Raw genomic sequence first — 21,805 nt, forward strand, 5'->3', positions numbered from 1 at the left:
AAGCTAGTTGAACAAACTCTGAGTTTCAGAGTAGGTTTAGAGTGGACAAATCCAGATAAATCCAACCTGGTTTAGATCAGGATCAACTGTTGCACAACGCTCAGTGTAAACTTTCTCTGACAACTCAGGTTTAAACCAGAGTTTGCGATTAACTCTGAAGCGTGTGCCCCTGAAAGTGTGACACATGCGGCAAACAGCCAATCACACGGAACAAGAAGAACGTCAGTTTGATTCACTTCTCGTGAGAGAGCCGTGCAATTCATGTCTCTTCCGAAGATTAAGAGATCATTATGAAAAATATGAAATTAAACGCATTAACCAAAGCAGGAATAAACACTGCTGCAGTGAAAGTTTGAGAAAGCAGCTGAAAGAAAATATCTGACTATATATCAATGCATGTGAATCAAACAAATAGACCAAATAATTAATATAGTTTCACAAAGAGCTCAAAAGAAAACATTTAAAATTAATCTGTTTAAAAGCTTTATATATTATGCATGTATTATATTTAATTTAATTTAAAAGCAAAGTTTAATATTGTCAATTAACATAATAGGCATAATTATATTAATATGTCATGAATTATTCATAATAATAATTTATTTAATATAAATATAATAAATAATTAACAGCAAATGTTGAGCAATTTTGTCTCTAAAATGTTTTCACTATACTGATTTAATTTGGAGCGATTGGTTGAGTTTGGGTTTGTGATCTCCAACTCGGAACAAAACCTGCTCCAGAGCAGGTTAGCCGTGTAGCGTAAGTTACCATAACAATGAACACTGCTAAAAACCAATCCACCTTCATGAGCCCGAAAAACCAGAGTTTACTTGAAATAATTTTGAACTTACCTGGGTAGAAACTGAAACCGGCTTTGTGCAACAGGCCACGGGTGTGAAACTGGGTTCACTTTGAAAAGCTCTGGAACAGAAAGTGTCCTGAACTGTACATCCAGAAACCAACCAAGTCCATAAAGTAACTGAACAGAGTGCTTTGAATGTACATGTGTCAGTTGCACACAATTCGATATAAACTAGGGCTAGCTGTCAACGTTAACACATTAACGCATGTGATTAATTCAAAATTGACTCAGAGTTAAAGACCCCCTGTGGTGAAAGTCAAGTTTTTAATGTTGTTTATATGTCTATGTAGTGTTTTTAATATGTTTTAAGACAAACCAAGTGCAAATTCATAAGTCAGCACCATTGCTGAGTATTTTATGTTTGAAACCGCAGTGAACCAAAAACCCGCGGTTTGAAATCGGTGGTGTTTGTGACATCACAGACTACCTTGTAACCAATCACAACAAACGTGACGGCAGGCTTTAGCATATCATTATCTATGACTGCTCTGAAGCAGGAAAGTCTCGAGAGAAGCCAGGTTATCTGGTTATCCCGGTATATTTTCTGGTGATATGAAAAATTATGTAGATTTATCAATATAGCGAGTCTATTAAGATATTATGATGAACTATAAGCCTTTCTCCACTGATGTTCTGAGTTGTTCAAAGCGTTTGTAAGGATACTGATTGTTAGAAGGCATCTGTCTGACTCTCGAACAGGAACATGGTATGTGTAACATTAGCAACACATTATTAGCTGTTTGATAACATAGTCAAGCAAAAGGCTATCTATATTTATTCATATTAATTAATGACAGAACAGTCGCAAGCGCTGTGCCAAGTGTGTGAGCGCATAGGGGCTTGCGCTAAGGTAAAGTGACAGCTGACGTGAAGTAAAGCCAATAAAGTTAATGTTTTTGTCCTTCGAAATATTTTAATACTATAAAACAGCTAAAACAATATTGCTCTGAGCATGTGACCATGATTCATGTGCATATTCAATCAGTGTTGACTCGCACGCCAAGTTCAGAGAGAGTTATTCAGTCCATTATTTATTCTGATTTTGGCCATTTCTAGAATGGATCAAACCATAGATATTAGCCTATCTGATAAGTTCAAGTAAATACGCTGGAAATTTGCACTCATTCAAGGATGTGCATTTATTTCATGTACGGAGAAGACACGGATGCCTGCAGGATTTCATCTGAATTTTTTTTAAAATCTGAAAACTCCAAAAGCAACGAAATTGTCAAACATCCATTTAGCGCATGTTCACAGAGGAAAACGACTGCTTGTTCTCTCGATACTGTTTGCTTTACTGAGAAATCGCTTCAGGTGATTCAGTGAGAGAGCAGTCGAAACAAATGCATGTGGATTCAAGGGCGTTTTACCAATTCATAATTTAAAACACAATTTAAGCGTCAGAAATTAAACTGAATATACGAAGCAAAGCAAGCTTTTTTCTTAAATATCCACAACACAAACAACAAATTGCTCATCACTAGAGCAACACTAAACTCTCCAAGCTGGTGTGCGAGAGTGGAGGCGGGACTAATTTGCATATTCATTGATCTGTGTATATTAAATGAGGCAAGGGTGTAGAGTTACATTCAAGCTATTTTAAGGCATGAAGAATTTTTAGTTTTTTTGCATTTTGCTGATCAAAAATGAGTTTTAAGGAATAAAATAATTGACTACAGGGGGACTTTAAGCATGTGCACCACGACTATGAAAAGCCACGATCAATGGAGCTCAGATATTATGATTCACCATGGCAACAGCACGTGACAAAATGTCTGCATAATTCAATGCAAGTCAATGCAAGTTTAATTCTTATCACTGTTATAATATCAAAGCTGAAAACTGGTAGAATGGTAAGTTATTGAACTAATATTCATTTTCATGGTATCCCACATGTATGGAAGCCTGTTTCCACCACTAAATAAAAAAATAAAAACAGTAATTGTGACTTTTTTTCTTTTTAAAGTCGCAATTGTGTGAAACGAAGTCAGAATTCTGACACTTTCTCGCAATTCTGACTTTTTTATCACAATTGTTATAAAGTCATAATTCTGAGATATAAAATCACAATTGCTTGATATATTGGGGTTGGAGCTGAACTCTGATGGACAGTGGCCCTCCAGGAGTACAGACTAGGGTTGGGTACCGTTCACATTTAACCATCTATGGTACGCAATATGATATCAATGAGGAAAAAATTATTTGTGATGTTTTCCTGCTTAAAATTGGACACTTTAACAATATCAATAAACATTAATTTTTATCAGTGTGTTGCTTCGAGGCAACATTGTACCACAAAGGAAAAATTTAAATTTAAACAGTCATAGCGGTGTTAAGGCTGTGTGTAGCAGGTGTAGCCTAACGTGCACCTCTTCAAAAATGTAACTCGTCAATTTTATGCAGACCAAGAGCTGTGATTGGTCCGCTAGAACCCCTCCCTCGGCCCAAAAAACTGGCACAGAGCATTTTTAACTTCCATAGGAATGAAAAAACACTTTCAGGTGACACACATGTCAAACTGCAACAAAATTAATAGCCTATTTACCACCATTACTGCCGAAGCTTCTCTGACAACGGACATGACAAGCTGCTTCTTTGGCTTTTGCCTTGATACTCAACATGACTGCGGACACTTCCTACTAGCGGTCTGCATGTTGGACATTGACGCAGCCAACGACATATAAGTATAAATTAAAACAGACGCATAGCCTACGGCACAGAGGTTCTGGCAGAGGTCAGACGCAGAAGTATAAATCATCCTTTGCGTCTTTAAAGTGCGTACTCAGAGGAAGACCGTGAGGGTTTAGGGTGCCATTTGGGACAGGGCCTTAGTATGTCACAACATGCGGAGCGCACATGAGAGTGTTTTCTGCGCCGAATGCCGCAAAGAGATTAACAATGCTCACAACACGGATCATAGATCATATACGATTGTGGCTAGAAGCGATACCGGATATTTGCTACTGGCGCATGCCCAGTATCTGGTTGTATCCCATTTGCAATGTTCTCCCCATGAGGTTATTTGCTGTTTCCTTTAGGACGGTGGTCTCCGACCTTTTTTGTGAGCAAGCGCTACATCGAGGGATAAAATAATCTAGAGGGCTACTTGTTTGATATACTCAAAAATAGTTATTATAAATATAACAGGGTGGTGCTTTTTTATTTTTACTTTACTTTTAATCATCCAGTGTGAAATAAGAAAATATCTTGATATTCAGACAAGCATATTTTTTTTAATTGAATAACAATTGAAAAAAGAAAATATATGTTGAAAGATATATATTTATATTTTTATCTCTGAAAATCACATTATTGACCTGATGTATATAACTGATCATTTGTCACAGTGGCAACAATAAGTGTTTGATTTTGTCTCATGGAAAGGACAAGTAAACACTAAATTTTTGCTCACTAAAATTTATCATTTGTTGTTCCATAGTATTATACATTTGTAGATCATGATAACTCAGTTAAACCATACATGGCTCTTCACTAGCACAGTAAAAAATAATTAAATAAATAATTAATATAACTAGGTTCTCTATAAACCTATGGTATGTGTTATGAAAAAAACTGTAGCCCAAACATTTAGTATACATATTAATGCAATAAATAAATAAATACATGCCAGAAATGCCATATAGCTTTTTAACAAAAACTTACTGTAATTATATTCCATTACTCTAATAAATTTAATACATTTATAGCTGAATGATTAATATGGCAACATTTGATATGAATAAATACCACATTTCTGTTCGTTTTATGGTTTTACTTCAGTAAATCCATGAGCTGAGAAGTGAAATGTCTTCTAACTGGTTTGTTCTTTGAACAATGTTTCTCCTGTTTTTGTTGTTGTTGTTTTTTTCCATCAATATGTTTGGAATGTCAGCAGTGTTTCATCTGGCTTTAAACTAGTTTAAATCACAGAGTCATATGTGGTTTTATAATAGAGATAGAGAGCTCTGTTTAATAATGGTCACATGATCTAGATCAGCCCGCACTTAAACGCAGCTGTTTTTGGGCCGAGCTGATTAATGGTTATTAATGGCTGCCAGCAGCCATATCACCCTGTAGCCCAAGACTGGTTGCCCACTGAAGCTAAGCAGGGCTGAGCCTGGTTAGTACCTGGATGGGAGACCGCCTGAAAAAAACAGGTAGCTGCTGGAAGAGGTGTTAGTGAGTCCAGCAGGGGGTGCTCACCCTGTGGTCTGTGTGGGTCCTAATGCCCCACTATCCGCTTGTTAAGTCGTGACGTAAGGAATCCCGTTTCCGGGTCCAAGCCTCGACTCGTTTCACTTGAGAATGCCATGTTGATGGCCGTTTATGAGCGCTATTTATTCATAATAAACATTTAACATTTTAAAGTAAAACATTTAAAATACTTACAGTCTACACAACAGTCTCCATGCTCACAGCGTTACAGATATTAATATTTTAACGATTTATAAAAGATGAATCATTGTCTGTCCATCTGGGATTTTGGTATGGAGATAAAGGTTATGATTATAATTACAAGAATTACACCACATCGTGTGTGTATATTAGCACCATTTGTTGTTTTCTTGTGGTATGAGATAGAGCGTTTGGACCCGGAGGCGCTGCCGCGTGACGCCAGACTTAACAACCGAATTGTGACGGGGACACTGTACAGTAACAAGCACCGTCCTTCGGATGAGACGTTAAACCGAGGTCCTGACTCTCTGTGGTCATTAAAAATCCCATGGTACTTCTCGTAAAAACTAGGGGTGTAACCCCCGGTGTCCTGGCCAAATTCCCTCCATATGCCCATACCAATCACGGCCTCCTAATAATCCCCATGCATTAAATTGGCTCTTTCATTCTCTCTCTCCTCTCCACCTACAGCTGGTGTGTGGTGAGCGCACTGGCGCCGTTGTACTGTGGCTGCCGTCGCATCATCCAAGTGGATGCTGCACACTGGTGGTGGATGAGGAGAGGTGCTTTGGGTGTACATAGGAAAGCACTATATAAATGCCTCATTCCTTCATTCATTCAATGGTCTGCGCTGCGCAGTTGAAATAAACTTTGTGCCGCTTCTGGAGCATTTGACATTTGATGGTTCTCAAATGCAACACAAATGATAGCACGTCATTAAAGAGTGTTGGGTAAATTTGTAGTAGCACCACTGCAAAATTTTAGAAAAATGTCACAAAAAAATGTCACAAAATGATACCATTTAGTTGAAGTCTAGAGTCCCGATTTACAGTGGATTGCTAATGGCAAGTCGGGGCTATTTATGGAATGTGCTTAGCAGGCAAGTCACAGGCTCCCCGTGGGCACCATGTCAGAGACCACTGCCTCAGGAGTAACCTATGATCTCTTTTGAATGCAAATTAGCTATACAAGTTTCTAGGTGTACGGTTCTGTCCCACAGTCAGAGGTTTTGGTTAAGAGGTTTTGAAGGCCGACATGCTGACATTACTGCTGAAGAACTGTGCTACACAACCACCTTCAATAAATTCTTCTCCATCCTTACAAGAACTCTGGTCAAGCTTACTTATTGTTACAGATAAGGGTAACACCTGTTCCCGAAACGGAAGCTGGTCGCCTTTAGGTGGCGTTCTGGGTTCTGTTGTGTCTGTGTTTGTTTTTGTGTTTTGCAGGGTGGAGTCAAGCGGCAGGTGTTACAGGTTGCCAAAAATGAGTGGACTGATAAAAGGATCTGTCTTTCCAGAGAGCGTTGGATCTGCGCTTGGGTTCCTGATTTCATTTGGGCTTGATCTCTCTCCAGCACCAGTTTACGTTATTGTTATTTTGTTTGTTAGTTTATTATGTATTTCTTCTTTAAATAAATATATTTTTGAGTCAACTTGAGTTGAGCGTGGCCTCCCCGTTTTTGTTACGCTGCCATGAGCCAGGTACTATGTAACATTATTTTATGTATTAAAGATATATAATACATTGGTGAGCCATCCCAAATGACTGCTCAACCAAATTTAGCAAAATCTAACCAGGGCAGTTTTCTAATATTTTGTGATGTCATTCTGTGAGCAAGTTCTGTGATTTCAATAATCAAATTACACTGTCTGACATGCAACTATGAGAACAATAAAAATAAATAAATGCTGAAAAAAGAAAGACAAAAATGAATGTGTATCTCAGACTTTATAATTTCAAGATTGAAAAAAAAAATATTTAAGATGCATCTACTTAAAAGATATAACAAATAGGCCTAAAAGAAACCAGTGTTTAACTCACCATAGACTGTGAGACTGAACGTTTTTCTCACACTGTTGGTCTGTAGTTTATAAACTCCAGCATGTTCAGTTGTGACGTCTGTGATGGTCAGAGATCCAGTTTCATCGTCCAGCATCAGCTTGTCTCTGAATCTCCCATTAAGAACATCATAATATACAGTGGCTTCGCCAGCTATTAAGTTGATTTCAACTATTAAAGTGTCATTAGTTCCAAATTTCCACAGAATCAGATCGTCATCCATCATTTCAGTACGAGTAAGGTCTAGAGTGACAGAATTTCCCTCCATCACTGACACTGACTTCACTGCATCTGATTCACCAAACACACCTGGGAAACAATTTTTCACCAATTAAAGCTTAATTTATGTTGGTTTACTTAAGTAAGAGCTGTAGTTTGTGACCATTGCACAGGGAAATGAAGAACAAACAGAGGAGCAGCACAGACACAAATAGAAAGGTGAAATGGATCAACAGATAGAAAAAGGAAATGAGTGTAATTCAGAGTTTGAGAGAAAATCCACATTTAAAAGAAAAATATGTACATATAAACTCAGCCTTTCTAATGGTTTTGAAACATTTGTTTACTGATGCTGCTCCACACTGATAATTTCCTGAGACTGTAAAAGTAAGAGTATGTTGGCTTCAAATATTATAATGGGATATTCAAATAAATACATTGTTAGATGTGAAGAGTTCACGTGGCTGAATCTGTTCCTAATGTGATTTTGAATTCTTGCAGTAATATCCCTGTTCGGTTTCAGAACATATTTTTATCAAGAAATAAAAGCTGCAAGCCCATCTTTATAAGAGCCAAAGCATGAAACATTATAGAAAATACAGAAAACATGATTTATAACTTACCAATCAGTTGCCACAAACACAAGCAGAACACGGCACAGATCATTCTTTGAGCTATCAGATGCTGGAAATTTCCAGACACTGACCACTTTGACTTTCACAATGGCGATATTTAACATACGTGTGGTTCCTCCCCCAACAGGATCTAGTGACCCTTCACTTGCTGTGATCTCACATATGTCACCATCACGATATATTTTCCTAGCTATCATTAAACCTCACTGCACTTTAGTATTTAACACAGGACCAATTAAGATGTTCACAAGTCTATTTTGTCTTTGATCTCTTCCCCCAGAAGAATTTGGCTATATTTAACTTTATAATGATCAGTCTGCACTATAAAACATTGGAGTAATTGATGTATGATGTGTGATTCTGTATCCTCTCTGACTTATATTAGACTTTTTCAATTTTCTTTATTTCAAGTATAAAGACGTTCTGTTAGTGTGAAGTCAGATTCTTTGGTTCTTATTAGCTGGAGAGATAGCTGATCACATATGTCTAAGAATAAGCACACACTAATCTGTTAGTGTCAAATGCACTCAACTGATAACCTCTTACAGATCTATGCACTCAATAAGCTTGCAGAAAATTATAAGAGGGTTTGTGTGCAAAAGATTTTTCAACTGGAATTTGACACAAACAATGGCACAGCTGATTCTGAGTAGCATGAGTGGCTGGGGAAGTAGTGGGGCACTGGAGTTTCTTCATGTTTAATTTCACTGTAAAAAGTGAACATGTGTGTAAACTAGGTTGGATTACTATTGTACACCCTTTAACTTAAACATGTAGAAATTGAATATCTCGGTTTCAGCCAACGTATAATTTCCCTTCAAGGACCCTGTGACAGACGTTTTCTGACGTCACGATGCATCAGCTTGTCTGAACTTTCTGCTCGACCACCGTTTTCTTTTACTCCTGGACTCAGATGAATTAAGGTAGCTTTGAAATTAGTTTGAATTAAACTGAAATGGAAGAAACATCAAAAGCCAAAAGATTAATTAGAAATTTCCAGAGGCCCAGAAAAATAAATGATGAACTGCAATGGATGTTCTGATACAGAAAAAGAAAGTATGTGTGGATCTGATGAGATGTGTCATGCTGACTTTACTCAAAAGATGGCAGTAAATACATTACTTGATTTTGCAGATCCTATGAGCTTTCAATGATTTTATGAAATAAGGATTGCAGAACTACGGAAGTCCTGAAAAACATGGTAGAAAAAAAAGAAAACTTGGTGGGGAGAAAAATAGAAGAAAATTTATTTCGTTATTTCAACATAAGTCATTATTTTGAGATATCATTTTGACATAATTCGTTATTGTATATGAAGTTTAATAAATGGCACGCTCATTTTAATGTCGCAACAGTAGCGTGTCGGCTCACAGTCCCAGCTTTTACTGCGATCGCTGCGGTTTCTAATCCGCCTTTTGCCGAGCTTGCTCTATTTTCCCATCAAATATCACATCAGAAAAGGAAATAAAACATTATTTTCATTTTATTGAAAATGTATGTGATGAGAAAATAGAGATGAGAAAGCTCGGCAAAAGGCAGATTTGAACCTGTTGTGATCGCGATAAAAGCCAGAACTGCAAGCCTTAGTCGCTTCTGTTGTGCCCTTTTCAAACTTGAGTGGCCCAACCAGACAATGGAGCTGGTGTAAATAGCGTTTGCCAACAAGGGACGCTATTTACACTTATTGTAAATAGACACTCCATTATAGGCTTGTGAAAAGTTAACAGATAAACTATGCAGCTTGCTGAAAGAGCAATACTGGCAATTAGCACAAAACTATATAGCTATGTAATTGCTAAATAAGTTAATTATTAGGCGACACATTATAAGTATGAATTAGTAGAATATCCAGTGTTATGAAAAGTACACAGAATAAACGCTATAGGGTATTTATGACAACCTTTTATGGTAATATGTAGCATTTATGGGCTACATAAATTTAACCTCAATAAAGGTTAGCCTGGAATGAATGCAAATTCCCATGATAAACCTCTGGGATTTTGGAGCACCAACTTGTAACAGTAGGTCAACATTACTACAATGTGTTCTTTAATTGATTCCCAGTCTTATTCTGCCCTCTAGTGGCTAATATCAAAAGAGAAAATGCTGCTATCATCACTTAGTGTAAATAGAATGTATTTCTATTTTTACTTAACAACATCTACAGCTATTTGCACTGTAAATGATTTTATTAAAAGTATTAAATGGATGCTGCCTTATTGGGAGAACAAGAGCACCCAACACCTGATGGAACAGCTGATGGGAAAGAGTGAGCTCGGCAAAAGGCGGATTCGAAACCGAGGCGATTGCAGTAAAAGCTGGGACTATGAACCAACACGCTACTGTTGTGCAACTTAAGACTTTGAATTGTGTGTGTCTTTTATTAAATTTAATATACAATAACGAGTTATGTCGAAATAATGACGTAATATCTCGAAATATTGAGACAATTATGTCATAATAATGACTTATGTCGAAATAACGACTTAATATCTGGAAATAAGAAGATAATTATGTTGTAATAACAACTTAATATCTCAAAATAATAACTTGTCAAAGTAACGAGATAAGTTTTCTTTTCTTTTTTTTCCCTGCCCACCATAAGTTTTTTTTTTTTTTTCACCATGTAGTTCAGGGCTTTTGTACAGAACCTGGTGGTGGATGAGGAGAGACCCCTGATATGATTGTAAAGCGCTTTGGATGTACAGTTGTACATAGGAAAGCGCTATATAAATGCCTCATTCATTCATTCATTCATTCATTCAACAAAAAGTATGTAAACAAAACGTATTTAAATAAATTAAAATAACATGAAATTTCAAGAACAGCCACTAGATGACTGCAGAGCATCACTCACTGGTTCATTTGGCATTTCCCCATAGGTATTTTTATAGGTAGCCTATGTTTTCATTTAGATTTGTGTTTAGACATTATTATAACATTAAACATGTATCTTTGTCAAAGTATCATCACTGAAGATTTTTTTTTTTTTTTTTTGCAATTAGGTGTGTGTGTGTTTGTTCTCCATCATGGATGTGGTGTCACCCCTTCTTTGTTTGTTCTGCATTGTAGCTGATAATTTGTTTGACAAAATATGTAACAGAGAGCATTTTTTTCAAGATCAAGAACAGTTTTGGTTGCATGCAATGTAGTTACAATAAAATCATGTTTTGCACATTACATTTTACATTGAACTGACTCAAAAATCTACAAAAGCTGTCACTGGAGCGGTGCCCTATCAAAAGGTACATCTATCTAGAGTGTATAAAAGTTATATATTGGGTACATATTATCATAAGCAAGGTCGGAAATCAAAAAAGGTCGCAAAAATACCTTCAAAAATCCATTAAGAAAAAACAACAACAACAACAAAACACACGCATATGTGCCCGTGCACATATCAGTGGCGAGCGGTGACTTTTTAAACCGGGTATGCTGTGTGGTGCGTCATGTAAATAAATGTGGCCAATGCAGTTACGTTGAATGGGTTTATAGCTAATAAGCGAGATGCTCATGTTCTCTCTAGTCTAGACATTGTTAGTTTACTCATTTGCTTGCTCATGACAAATAGCAACACAGCGAAAAGTATTTCTAATAATTTGGACCTTTTACTGAGAGTAGCCCATATTTACCTGTTGAGATGTGCCTTCACAAGCACCTGTAAGAGCTTTTGTGATGTTTGAGTTGACGGAGGCGCCACACGCGAAAGGTGTATTTGCAAAATATGCTGTATTTTTGTAATCCGCTAGGTGCCGCTAGTGTCACATAAACAACATATTTCAACGTATCAGTTTAAGACACAGATCTAAATCAGACACGACAAATAAAAAACACCATGGCGTCAATTTAAATGTATGCCAGAAGTACCTTTTAAATAAATAATTAAAAATAAGTTTAATAATTAGTATTAGCAGCCTATTATAAATAAAAACTAAAATGTAAGTATATTAAATATAAGTCGGCTATAATAAATAAAAATATCAGTAGGCTATTCTTTAAAAAAAGTTGAAATTATGCAAACGCAAAGACTATATCGATTAACATCCTCTGATAGGCCTAGTTACAGTAGGACTTTTAAAAACTTTTAAAGTTTTTTTTTTCTTTCATATTTCTAAATTTATGTATGTTTCTAAATTTATGTATTCTGGAGTGCAAAAATGGATTGTTTGATGATTTCTTTTGATTGGTAACAGTTTGATTGGGTCTTATTTTTTCTAACTGAATTTATTGTTTAACATTTAAAAACCAATTTTCTATTTTAATTTAAGAAATTGACAAAATATGATGCATACATTTAATAAAATTGAAAAAAAAAGTTCTTATAAAGGTTATAAAAATGCCAAGGAAATTAATTTAAAGGGGGCAAATATCACCCTATAATGGGAAAGTGCTCTTAATTTTTTTTTTATTAGGAGCAAAAGTGCCCCTAAAGAAAAATGTTAGTGCAGAGCCCTGAGTTTAGTTCCGCATCATGTTTAGGGGCGTGGAAATGTGAAATTGATGTCCCTACAATAACAGACCGGCGTGCATCTTATAAATGATTCCTTTATAATGCATTATTCATGAAGGCTTTAAGTAAACTGTTACCAAAAAGTTCACTGTGAGTACAGTTTTATAGGAGTTCTGTGCACAATAAGTACATGTGAAATGTGTGGATTTTCCACATTTTAACTAAAAGTAAATGTAGTGTTCATGCAGCACTAATTCGGTTTTTAATGTCTTGGCATATGCTTGACTAAACTTCTTTTGTTTAATAGAGTCACATACAGACTTTTGGACTCAGAGAGTGATGAAGACTGTGACATCAATAATGAGCAGCCCAGAGGGAAAATCCCCAGGGCTCCATTAGATTTAGCCCCTGCACCAGCTATCGCTCCTCCAACTGTCATTCATCCTCCGGCTGCTACCAGACCAGCAGTTTCTCCTGGTGCCCAGCCAAACTCTTACATGGCAAACCCTAACCTGCCAATGTGTGATCGTAAGTGTTTACAGCAATTACTACATACACATCAGAATTCATTCAATTACTTATGAAATATTATTTAGTATATATAGTATTTATTTTAATATGATTTTGGAAGTTCTTGGACTTAGTCTGGTGCAAAGTCTGGTAAAAGTATGGTTCACTTTTAGTGAAATATCTCAACTGCAATTGGATGAATTTTAATAAAGTACTGTTCAGATATCCATCGCTTGACCTTGCAACTGATAACGTCGTTATCAGGTTTCACAAACCTCACTGGTTCACGTGACGTGTAGAGCAAACTTCATTGGGTCACGCACATACACAAACACTTTCGTGTTGACCATAGTCTGTATAATGCACTGTACTGTATATGTGCATTAACAAATGCTTATTATGGATAAATTAAGTTTGGTCATTATATAAAGTGGTTGTGTTACTTCAGAACACTTGAATTAAACAGCTTGATTCATTTTCCATTTTCATTATCTTTTTGCATCTAGAATGTTTTGTTTACCTGGACTGTCAATAGAGGGGGGGTCACCGTGATTTTGCCAAGTAAGACGTACTTGGATCAACATATTTTGTTGATCCTGGAACAACATTCCTATTTGAAAATTTAGTCCTAACCTTTTCCCAACCCCTAAACCTAACCCTACCCATAAATCATTTCTAAAATTAGAGGGAAATGATAGTTCAATAACACTGATGTGGAAGCACCTAACCTTGGTTGTAAGCCTAAACTTGACAAAAACAGTAAACTTGTCCCTGAAATCTGTTTGGTTGATTGGAATGTTGTTCTAGGTCAGAAAAAATATTGATCCAGGAACATGTTGTCCTTGGTGAAATCACGTTCACCAAATAGAGGGATAGAAATCTCTCAGGTTTCATTAAAAATCACTTAATATATGTTTTGAAGATAAATGAAAGTCTTATGGGTCCTGGAATGACATGAGGGAGAGTAAACGATGACAGAATTTCTATTTTTAGGTGAACTGACCCTATAATGGCCAAATGCCTCCAAATTACATTAACATTAGTCTCTACTGTATTTTGTATTGATTGCCTCTTTGAAGCAAATATTATCATGTTAGCATTCTACAAAACTACTTATCATAAATAATACAGAAATAATAATATTGTATGTGAGATTTTGGAATAATGTGACAACACAAAAAAAGTGAATTTAAAAGGCCAGGAAACTTGACCTGGAGATTTGTTTCTGACCAGTGTGATTGTCTTAGTTCATATGCATCTGATGTGCAAGAGAAATTATGGTGAAACATAAATTACCAAACTGTCAGTTGTGAACAAATTATTAAATAAAATATAACTTGAGTGTGTTTGTATTTTCTTATATTTTACAGAAATTCTCCGTGAGATATTAACTACAATGGAAACAATTAAGCAGCAACAGCAAATGATTTTGCTCCAACTGCAAACTAATTATCCACATCCAGTGAAGGTGCCAGAGGTTTCTGGATGTCCGCTGACATCACTGAATGAACTGGTGAAGCTTGAGCAGAGAATTGCAGCACAGGTGGAATACAGATGAAAACTGCTATGTTTTACAGTCAATTTTTGGACTGAAATTTGCTTTTTTATTAAAACCCTTATACGTTTCAAATGCAAGACGACTCCGTCGTTGCAATGATGAAAGTCGCTGAATCCAAGAATTACAATGGTAATGTAGGACCTGAGTGTTCTGAAAAAAAGTAGGCTAAAATTTAATTAAATATAAATAACTAAATCGTACTTGCTTTTACTTTTATTGCTTTGATATAAGATGTATTTGAGTTTGTTTAAATTTGACTAAACTTGTTTCTATATCTTGATTGTTTGCTGGATTCAAAAGGCTATTTTTTTTGTTCATGGACATTAATAAATGAAATCGAAATTCATATCTGTTTCTTTGTCCATAATTTCACAGAAATGTGAACTGCACATTACTGCAAGTTAAATCTGAATATATTTTTTAAGTTTACTTATTCAACTTCAAGTGTTTTGATTGTATGGTGTAGGTTAGTTTAAAAAACTTGTTTTATTAAATGTGCTTTATTTCAAAAACTTGTAGACCTAAATTGAAATTACAGTTTTCGTTTGTTAAATTAGAACAATATATTAAATTCAAATGATGTAGCAATTCGTTAGATTATTTTACTTTTAGATTATTGAAATTTATTAGAACTTATATTTTTACAAAATGGGTAAGCCTAGTGTTCAATTTATATTTGTGCATATTAATGTCAATGTGTATGAAACAGCTAAAACAATGGACTAGGTGCACAATATGGCATCATTATATTCTTAGGTTTGCCTCATACAAACATTTCCAGGCTTTTTGGAAACTAGTGGAGCCTGCAGTCAACACCAAGGCTGCCTCTGCCAGCAGCTCTGAGTTTTCTCAACCAACAACGGTGTGCACGTGTACAATAATTATAATGCATTATCAGTGTTTGAAGAAGTACTTTAAAAGTATATTTTACTTTTATGAATGTAGTAAGACTACAGTGTAGAAACACTAGTGGTGGAGGAAGTATTCAGAGACTTTAAGTAAAAGTACTAATACCACCATACTCTTATCGAATATGTTTTTTTAAAGGGTTAGTTCACTCAAATGAAATTTCTGTCATTAATTACTCACCCTCATGTCGTTTCACACCTGTAAGTAAAAGTATATAAGTATAATCAGAAAAATGTACTTTACGTATTAAAAGTACTCAATGCAGGAAAAGCAGCAAATCCACACATTTGTGAACCATGAAATAGTACTTGAGTAAATGTATAAATAGTAAAAAACAATGGTGTAATAGTTATTTTTTTTCCACAGAAACTTCAACCCATAGATGAGCTCCTGTTGTTCCTCATGCATCTGTCAGTGGGTCTGCCTCTCAGGAATCTACCAGAACGGTTTGACATTCACCGCACCACAGCCAGCAGGATTATTGCCACCTGGACTCACTTTCTATACAACCTGCTTGGAAGCCAACATCTGTGGATCCCACGTGAAATTGTCAGAGCTCATCTTCCACCAGAGTTTTCAGCTTTTCCTGATACACAAGTGGTGCTTGACTGCACTGAAATATTCTGCCAGACTCCATCCTCTCTCCTGTTGCAGAGTGAGGTATTTTCCACATACAAATCTCATGCTACATTCACGGCCATGATCGGCATGGCATCCCATGGTGCCATTACATTTGTGTCTGGTCTGTATGCTGGATCCATGAGGGACCGTGAGATCTTCAAGCTGTCTGGCATCGCAAACCTACTCACACCGGACATGGCAATCATGATGGACAAAGGGTTCCTTGTGGACAATCTGGCTCCATGCAAGGTTTACCGTCCTGCCTTTCTCTCAAGAAACACCCAAATGAGTAGAGAGGATGTCAGGCAGACTCAATCCATTGCACATCTAAGGGTCCATGTGGAGAGGTGCATCAGGAGGGTGAGAGAGAACAAACTTTTTGACAGAGACAGATACCACTTTCTGTGTGTGGAAGCATTGAGGAGCTATTCAGTGTGGCTTGCTTCCTGATCAACTACCAGTACGGACCACTGGTAAAGGCATGGGCAACTCAATGATTAACTTTTTGACATTTCACTTTTAGCTTATATGGTTTAAAATTGATCAAAAAAGTGTCATTTTAGAGGTTGATACATCGGTGCATCTGTAGCTACATGCACACATTCTGTTTGATTATGTAAAGTAATGTTCTGCATGTGAATGTGTAACCTAAGCCGGGTGAGGGTGTGGCTTTGAGCTGGTAAAAACCAGAGGCTGCACCAGGACAAACATTCTCCCTGAATACCTATGATCTGATGCAGCTGGAATAGGAGCAGCAACGATTTATGTCAGAGCTCTTCAAAAAGATCTCAATAAGTGTTTAAAAAAAAATTCTATAAAATGAGAATTGAACAGTTTCATGAATGTATGATATTTTGCAGAACACCCAAGTGCTTCTTTTCATACAGCTGTGCTCAGAGATTGAGTTAGTGACCCATAATTAGATTCATGTTATTGCTGATTACCAGTAAATGTCAATAGTATGGATGTGGCTGCAATATTAGGACCGCAGATCTAGGACCGCAGTTCTAGGACCCTAGTTTTTCGTGACAGCGCCACCTACCGTACTGGATGATATAGCGATGGCTGCAGTTTCAGGACCGCAGTTCTAGGGCCCTGTTGGTTTAGTTTGTAGTCATGTTTGTATATATCATCAATATATTAATCTCAGTAGTATTTGTTTTTAAATGTGATTTTTGATTCAAAATGCAGCAGAGGTTAATTACTAAGTGTGCTTTGAGTCACAATTTTAAATTTAAACATGAATTTACACAAAATATAAATGAAAATTGTATATCAATTTAAAACAATTGTAAAAAATTGAGAACTTTAAAAGTCTTAGTCTCTTGAATTATACAGTATATTGATTAACCTCCTTAAAGTGAATTAGCTCATTATCAGGTAAGTTAAAGTTGGAATCAGCGTATGCAGTCACTAAATTACAGCCGATATTTTAAAGGTTGTTGAGAGGCAAGACAAGACACAAGAATGATTCAAGAATGTTTGTTTGTTTATTTATATATATATATATATATATATATATATATATATATATATATATATATAAAATGTCATTTTTGCGACAACAGCACCAAAGCGAACCCTTTTTCCATCAGTTGCTGCATGGATAGAATGGCTGTAGGCTTCAACTCTAGAGAAAGATAGAGCGAGAGACAGAGAGAGAGAGATAAATAAGAAACATTTGTTTAACATATTCAACTGGAATATATATGATTTAACACTTATGCACTGTTGGAGTTTTAGAGAGAGAGCCAAACAGAATATTCACGTTACTGACATCAAATTACAAACTTCAAATGTCTAAGTACATAAGAGCAATACCCACCAATTGAATGGTCTCCCTTCTTTCCTCAATTGTTTGTCAATCTTTCTATTAAATTCTTCCACTTCACTGAAATAGTTATCAGAGAACAATCACTTTTGTGATAACAGAAATATCAGTAGCAAAATGGTGCACTAGGCATTGTGCAAAAATAATTCATATTGTACTCTGACCTGAAATGATAATCTGGACCAGAAAGGAAGACCTCCTCAGCCTCCTGCAAGGACAAATTCCGGAGGGCAGCCCAGGGCATATATGATGGCCTATGAAAAACATTAATATAAATATGGGACAGGGATCTCCCTTTTTGGATTGTTATATGCATCTTGAAAAAGAGAGAGCCTACTTGTTAGAATATTTTAAGATCATGAAAATATCCCTAGTGCCTTTTTTAATCATCTGTCCTACAATGAGCCTAACCAAATCCATAAAATCACTTCATATTGGCCATGCAGAACATGACAGAAACTAACACATGATAACAATGGACTGTATGTGGAGTAGGCCTGCAGATTAGGCCAAACGCCTCATTCATCATTGCAAAACAATGCCAAAACAACAGGCTAAAACACAGTGCAACTAGGCAGTTTAATTATGAAAGATATTTTATACTTAAATATGGTAAAACAACAAATATTAAGCCACTATTCACACTAATACATTAAGCTGCAGGTAAATCTTACAAACCTTACATCAACCATGCTCTTGTCATCTGATAAGTTTAATTAATGTGCTGGCTAGATTCACTTATAATACTTCGTCATTAAAACTCAACAAGGATTTATGAAATCATGGCCACGAATTAACATCGTAGTAATTAATAAAACTAGCTCACAAATTCTTAATTTGGTGGGAATTAATTATTAATTCATAGTTAGCAGTTCTCAATATGTAAGCTTCGCACCGTTTAAACGTTATAATCTGATCACAAGTCTTTTAAAACTCTACTTACTAGATATTTTAATCCTTGTATTATGATTGGCATTGGAAGATTGTGAAAATACTCTTTAAACCTTTATCTGTGACCTTATTACATCAGTATTGAGGTCGCAGGTATATGTGCGCCACTGCGACTTTTTTGATGTTGCTTGGCAAAATAATTATTTAGGAATTTTATTTATTTATTTATTTATTTATTTGCTTTTGCATTTGTTTCTTTCATGAAATGTTTCCAGGTACATGCAGTAACTCTGCTTCTTGCTATGCCTAACGTCACCCTTAGCTGTTCTAACCACTGCTTTTTGGGGATTGTTGCTTCACTAAACTGAATTCATCTCTGTATTTAGTGCTGTTTGCCTGGGATCACATTCAGACAATAATAATACCAGCTGTATATGTTGAAACAAACGGGTGGGTGATCTTAGGTAAAATACACAAAGACTGACCATGTTGCATTTACAAATTAACCAGGAACACAACTAGCACTACTTTGTATGGGTCAAAATGATCTATTTTTCTTTTAGGCCAAAAATCATTAGGATATTAATTAAAGATCATGTTCCATGAAGATATTTTGTAAATTTCCTACCATAAATATATTAAAAATGTATTTTTGTGAGTGGATATGCATTGCTAAAGACTTCATTTTTTGGACACCTTTTCTGCATCCTCAGATTCCAGATTTTCAAATATTTGTATCTCAGCCAAATATTGTCCAATCCTAACAAACCATCAATGGAGAGCTTTAGTCAGCTTTCATGACTGGTTTTGTGGTCCAGGGCCACATATGTCTTCAAATGCAATTGGGCAAGCTCATGTCAAAGCAGACAGGAATAGTAAAGAAAATGTTCTTGTTGTATATTCACAGTTTTTCTGCAGAATGTTATCCTAGCTCTGTGAGTTCATACAATGCCAGTGAATGGTGACCTAAAACTCTTCAAAATACAGTGCATAAAACTGCAGTGCATTAATTTATGTATTCAGAAATGATCAAATCTGTGATCCAAATACGAGGCCAGCAGTCATAATTCTGGATATACAGTGGTGCTTGAAGCTCTGACATCTATCTATCTATCTACCTATTAGTGGTTAAACGGATCGTTGTTGATCCATACGGATCAAGCCCCATGGTTAGGCACGCGTGTGATTCGTGGATCAAACAGAACAAAAGGTTGTAATTTGCATGTGTTTTGTCTTGCTAGTTTACACATTAAATAGATATAAAACTATTCCATCGCTAGAAGAGGCAAAGGAGGATTTAATTCGGTATAGCACGCCACACTGTTATCGATGCGCACAGACGCACATAGAAAGCTCGCGCACACACAGAGAGAGGTGCATTTCAGATAGTTAATGAACTCCAAATTGATTTCTCTTTCGTGTCCTCAATGCACTTGGATGGTCACATACACGCATTATGTCAGTCAAAATACCCATCTCAGCAAGTATTCTCATAAACACATTCGGTTATGTCTTAATTGAACGAGGTGAGAATTCGGATGTGTGTCTAACAAGCTACAATTAGTCCAAAATGCAGCTGCTAGAGTTCTTACCAGGTCAAGAAAATATGATCATATAACAGCAATTTTATCATCTCTACACTGGTTACCCATTAAGTTCTGTATCGATTATAAAGTATTGCTAATGACCTATAAGGCTCTAAATGGTTTAGCTCCTGTGTACTTAACCGATCTTATATCGCCCTACACTCCTTCACGCTCCTTAAGATCACAAAACTCTGGACTTCTGGTTGTACCTAGGATATCTAAGTCCACTAAAGGAGGGAGAGTGTTTTCACATTTGGCTCCGAAACTCTGGAATAGCCTCCCTGATAATGTTCGGGGCTCAGACTCGCTCACCCAGTTTAAATCTAGATTAAAGACGCATCTCTTTAGCCAAGCGTTCACATAATGCATCTCATATCAGATCAATTGCACATGACTATCTTTGCTTAATGTTATGAACAGCAGCTACGCTAATTATTCTCCATTTGCTTTTCTGTTTTCCCGAGGTGACTAGAGAGTACATCAGCTTCAGTTTGGATCCAGCCTCTTAAGAAGACCTCAGATGACCCTTTGAAGAGACGCCGCCAACTTCTGTGAGGACTTCAGAAGACGCTAATTTGGGAATGTGCATGTTCATCCAGATGGCTCAACATGCACATTCCCAAATTTCTATATATCCTAATTATTGTTAATATGTAATTCATTTTTCTAGGAGCTCATTGCTTCTACCTTCAGTTAAACTGCTAACAGTGATTGTAAATTAATTGCATAAATTATTACATAATTAGCTAACTGCGTTCTTCTTTAAATTGTAATTTTGACATGCATTCTCTGTAAAGCTGCTTTGTAACGCTATGTATTGTGGAAAAGAACTATACAAATAAATGTGATATACATATCACATATACTTATCACATATACACACATATATATATATATATATATATATATATATGTATATATATATATATATATATATATATATATATATATATATATGTTTCAATTAGGACACATGAATGAACTCTTAATGAACTCATACAATATTTTTACCATATTTGTATCATATTTGTCACTGTTAATTGTAATACAAAGATTAACTGGTAAAACAGTCTATGCTCTTCTGTGATTGTAGACAATGCAGCGTCTGAACAGGACTTTTATTTTGGAGTGACGACATGACGTCAAAAGACTGCGCCGCGATCCTGCATCTGCTGTGATTCTGCTGAAGAAAGGTTTGTTTTAAAAATGTAATCTGTTTAAATCTATAGAAACAGTTAAATGATTTATAGTTGTGTGTTTTGTTTTAAACAATTTTAATACTATTAAATGTTGGAAAGTCATGCAAAATTAAAGTCTCGAAAGTCATTTCCATTTTGGGGCTAAACTTCACAATGAATGAGCGCTGCTGTGCGCATGCGCGCTAAACAGACGGAACGCAATAGAAGCGCGGTAATTCTAAAATATATATTTCGCTACAATATTTGATGTTGGCCATTAAATGTGCCTTATGTACAATTTTAAACCTACAAGTA

At 36.0% G+C, this 21,805-nt stretch overlaps 1 long non-coding RNA gene across 1 annotated transcript; it reads right to left on the minus strand.

Moving 5' to 3' along the window:
* Window positions 1-17,496: 17,496 nt before the first annotated feature.
* On the minus strand, window positions 17,497-18,446 carry LOC125250348. Its single transcript, XR_007180769.1, has 3 exons — window positions 18,000-18,446; window positions 17,830-17,895; window positions 17,497-17,634 (listed from the first exon to the last, which is right to left on the minus strand). It is a non-coding gene; the product is annotated as an uncharacterized LOC125250348 (long non-coding RNA).
* Between the last annotated feature and the right edge of the window lie 3,359 nt (window positions 18,447-21,805).

The sequence above is a fragment of the Megalobrama amblycephala genome, linkage group LG17 (assembly GCF_018812025.1).
Source record: "Megalobrama amblycephala isolate DHTTF-2021 linkage group LG17, ASM1881202v1, whole genome shotgun sequence".
Taxonomy (NCBI): Eukaryota; Metazoa; Chordata; class Actinopteri; order Cypriniformes; family Xenocyprididae; genus Megalobrama; species Megalobrama amblycephala.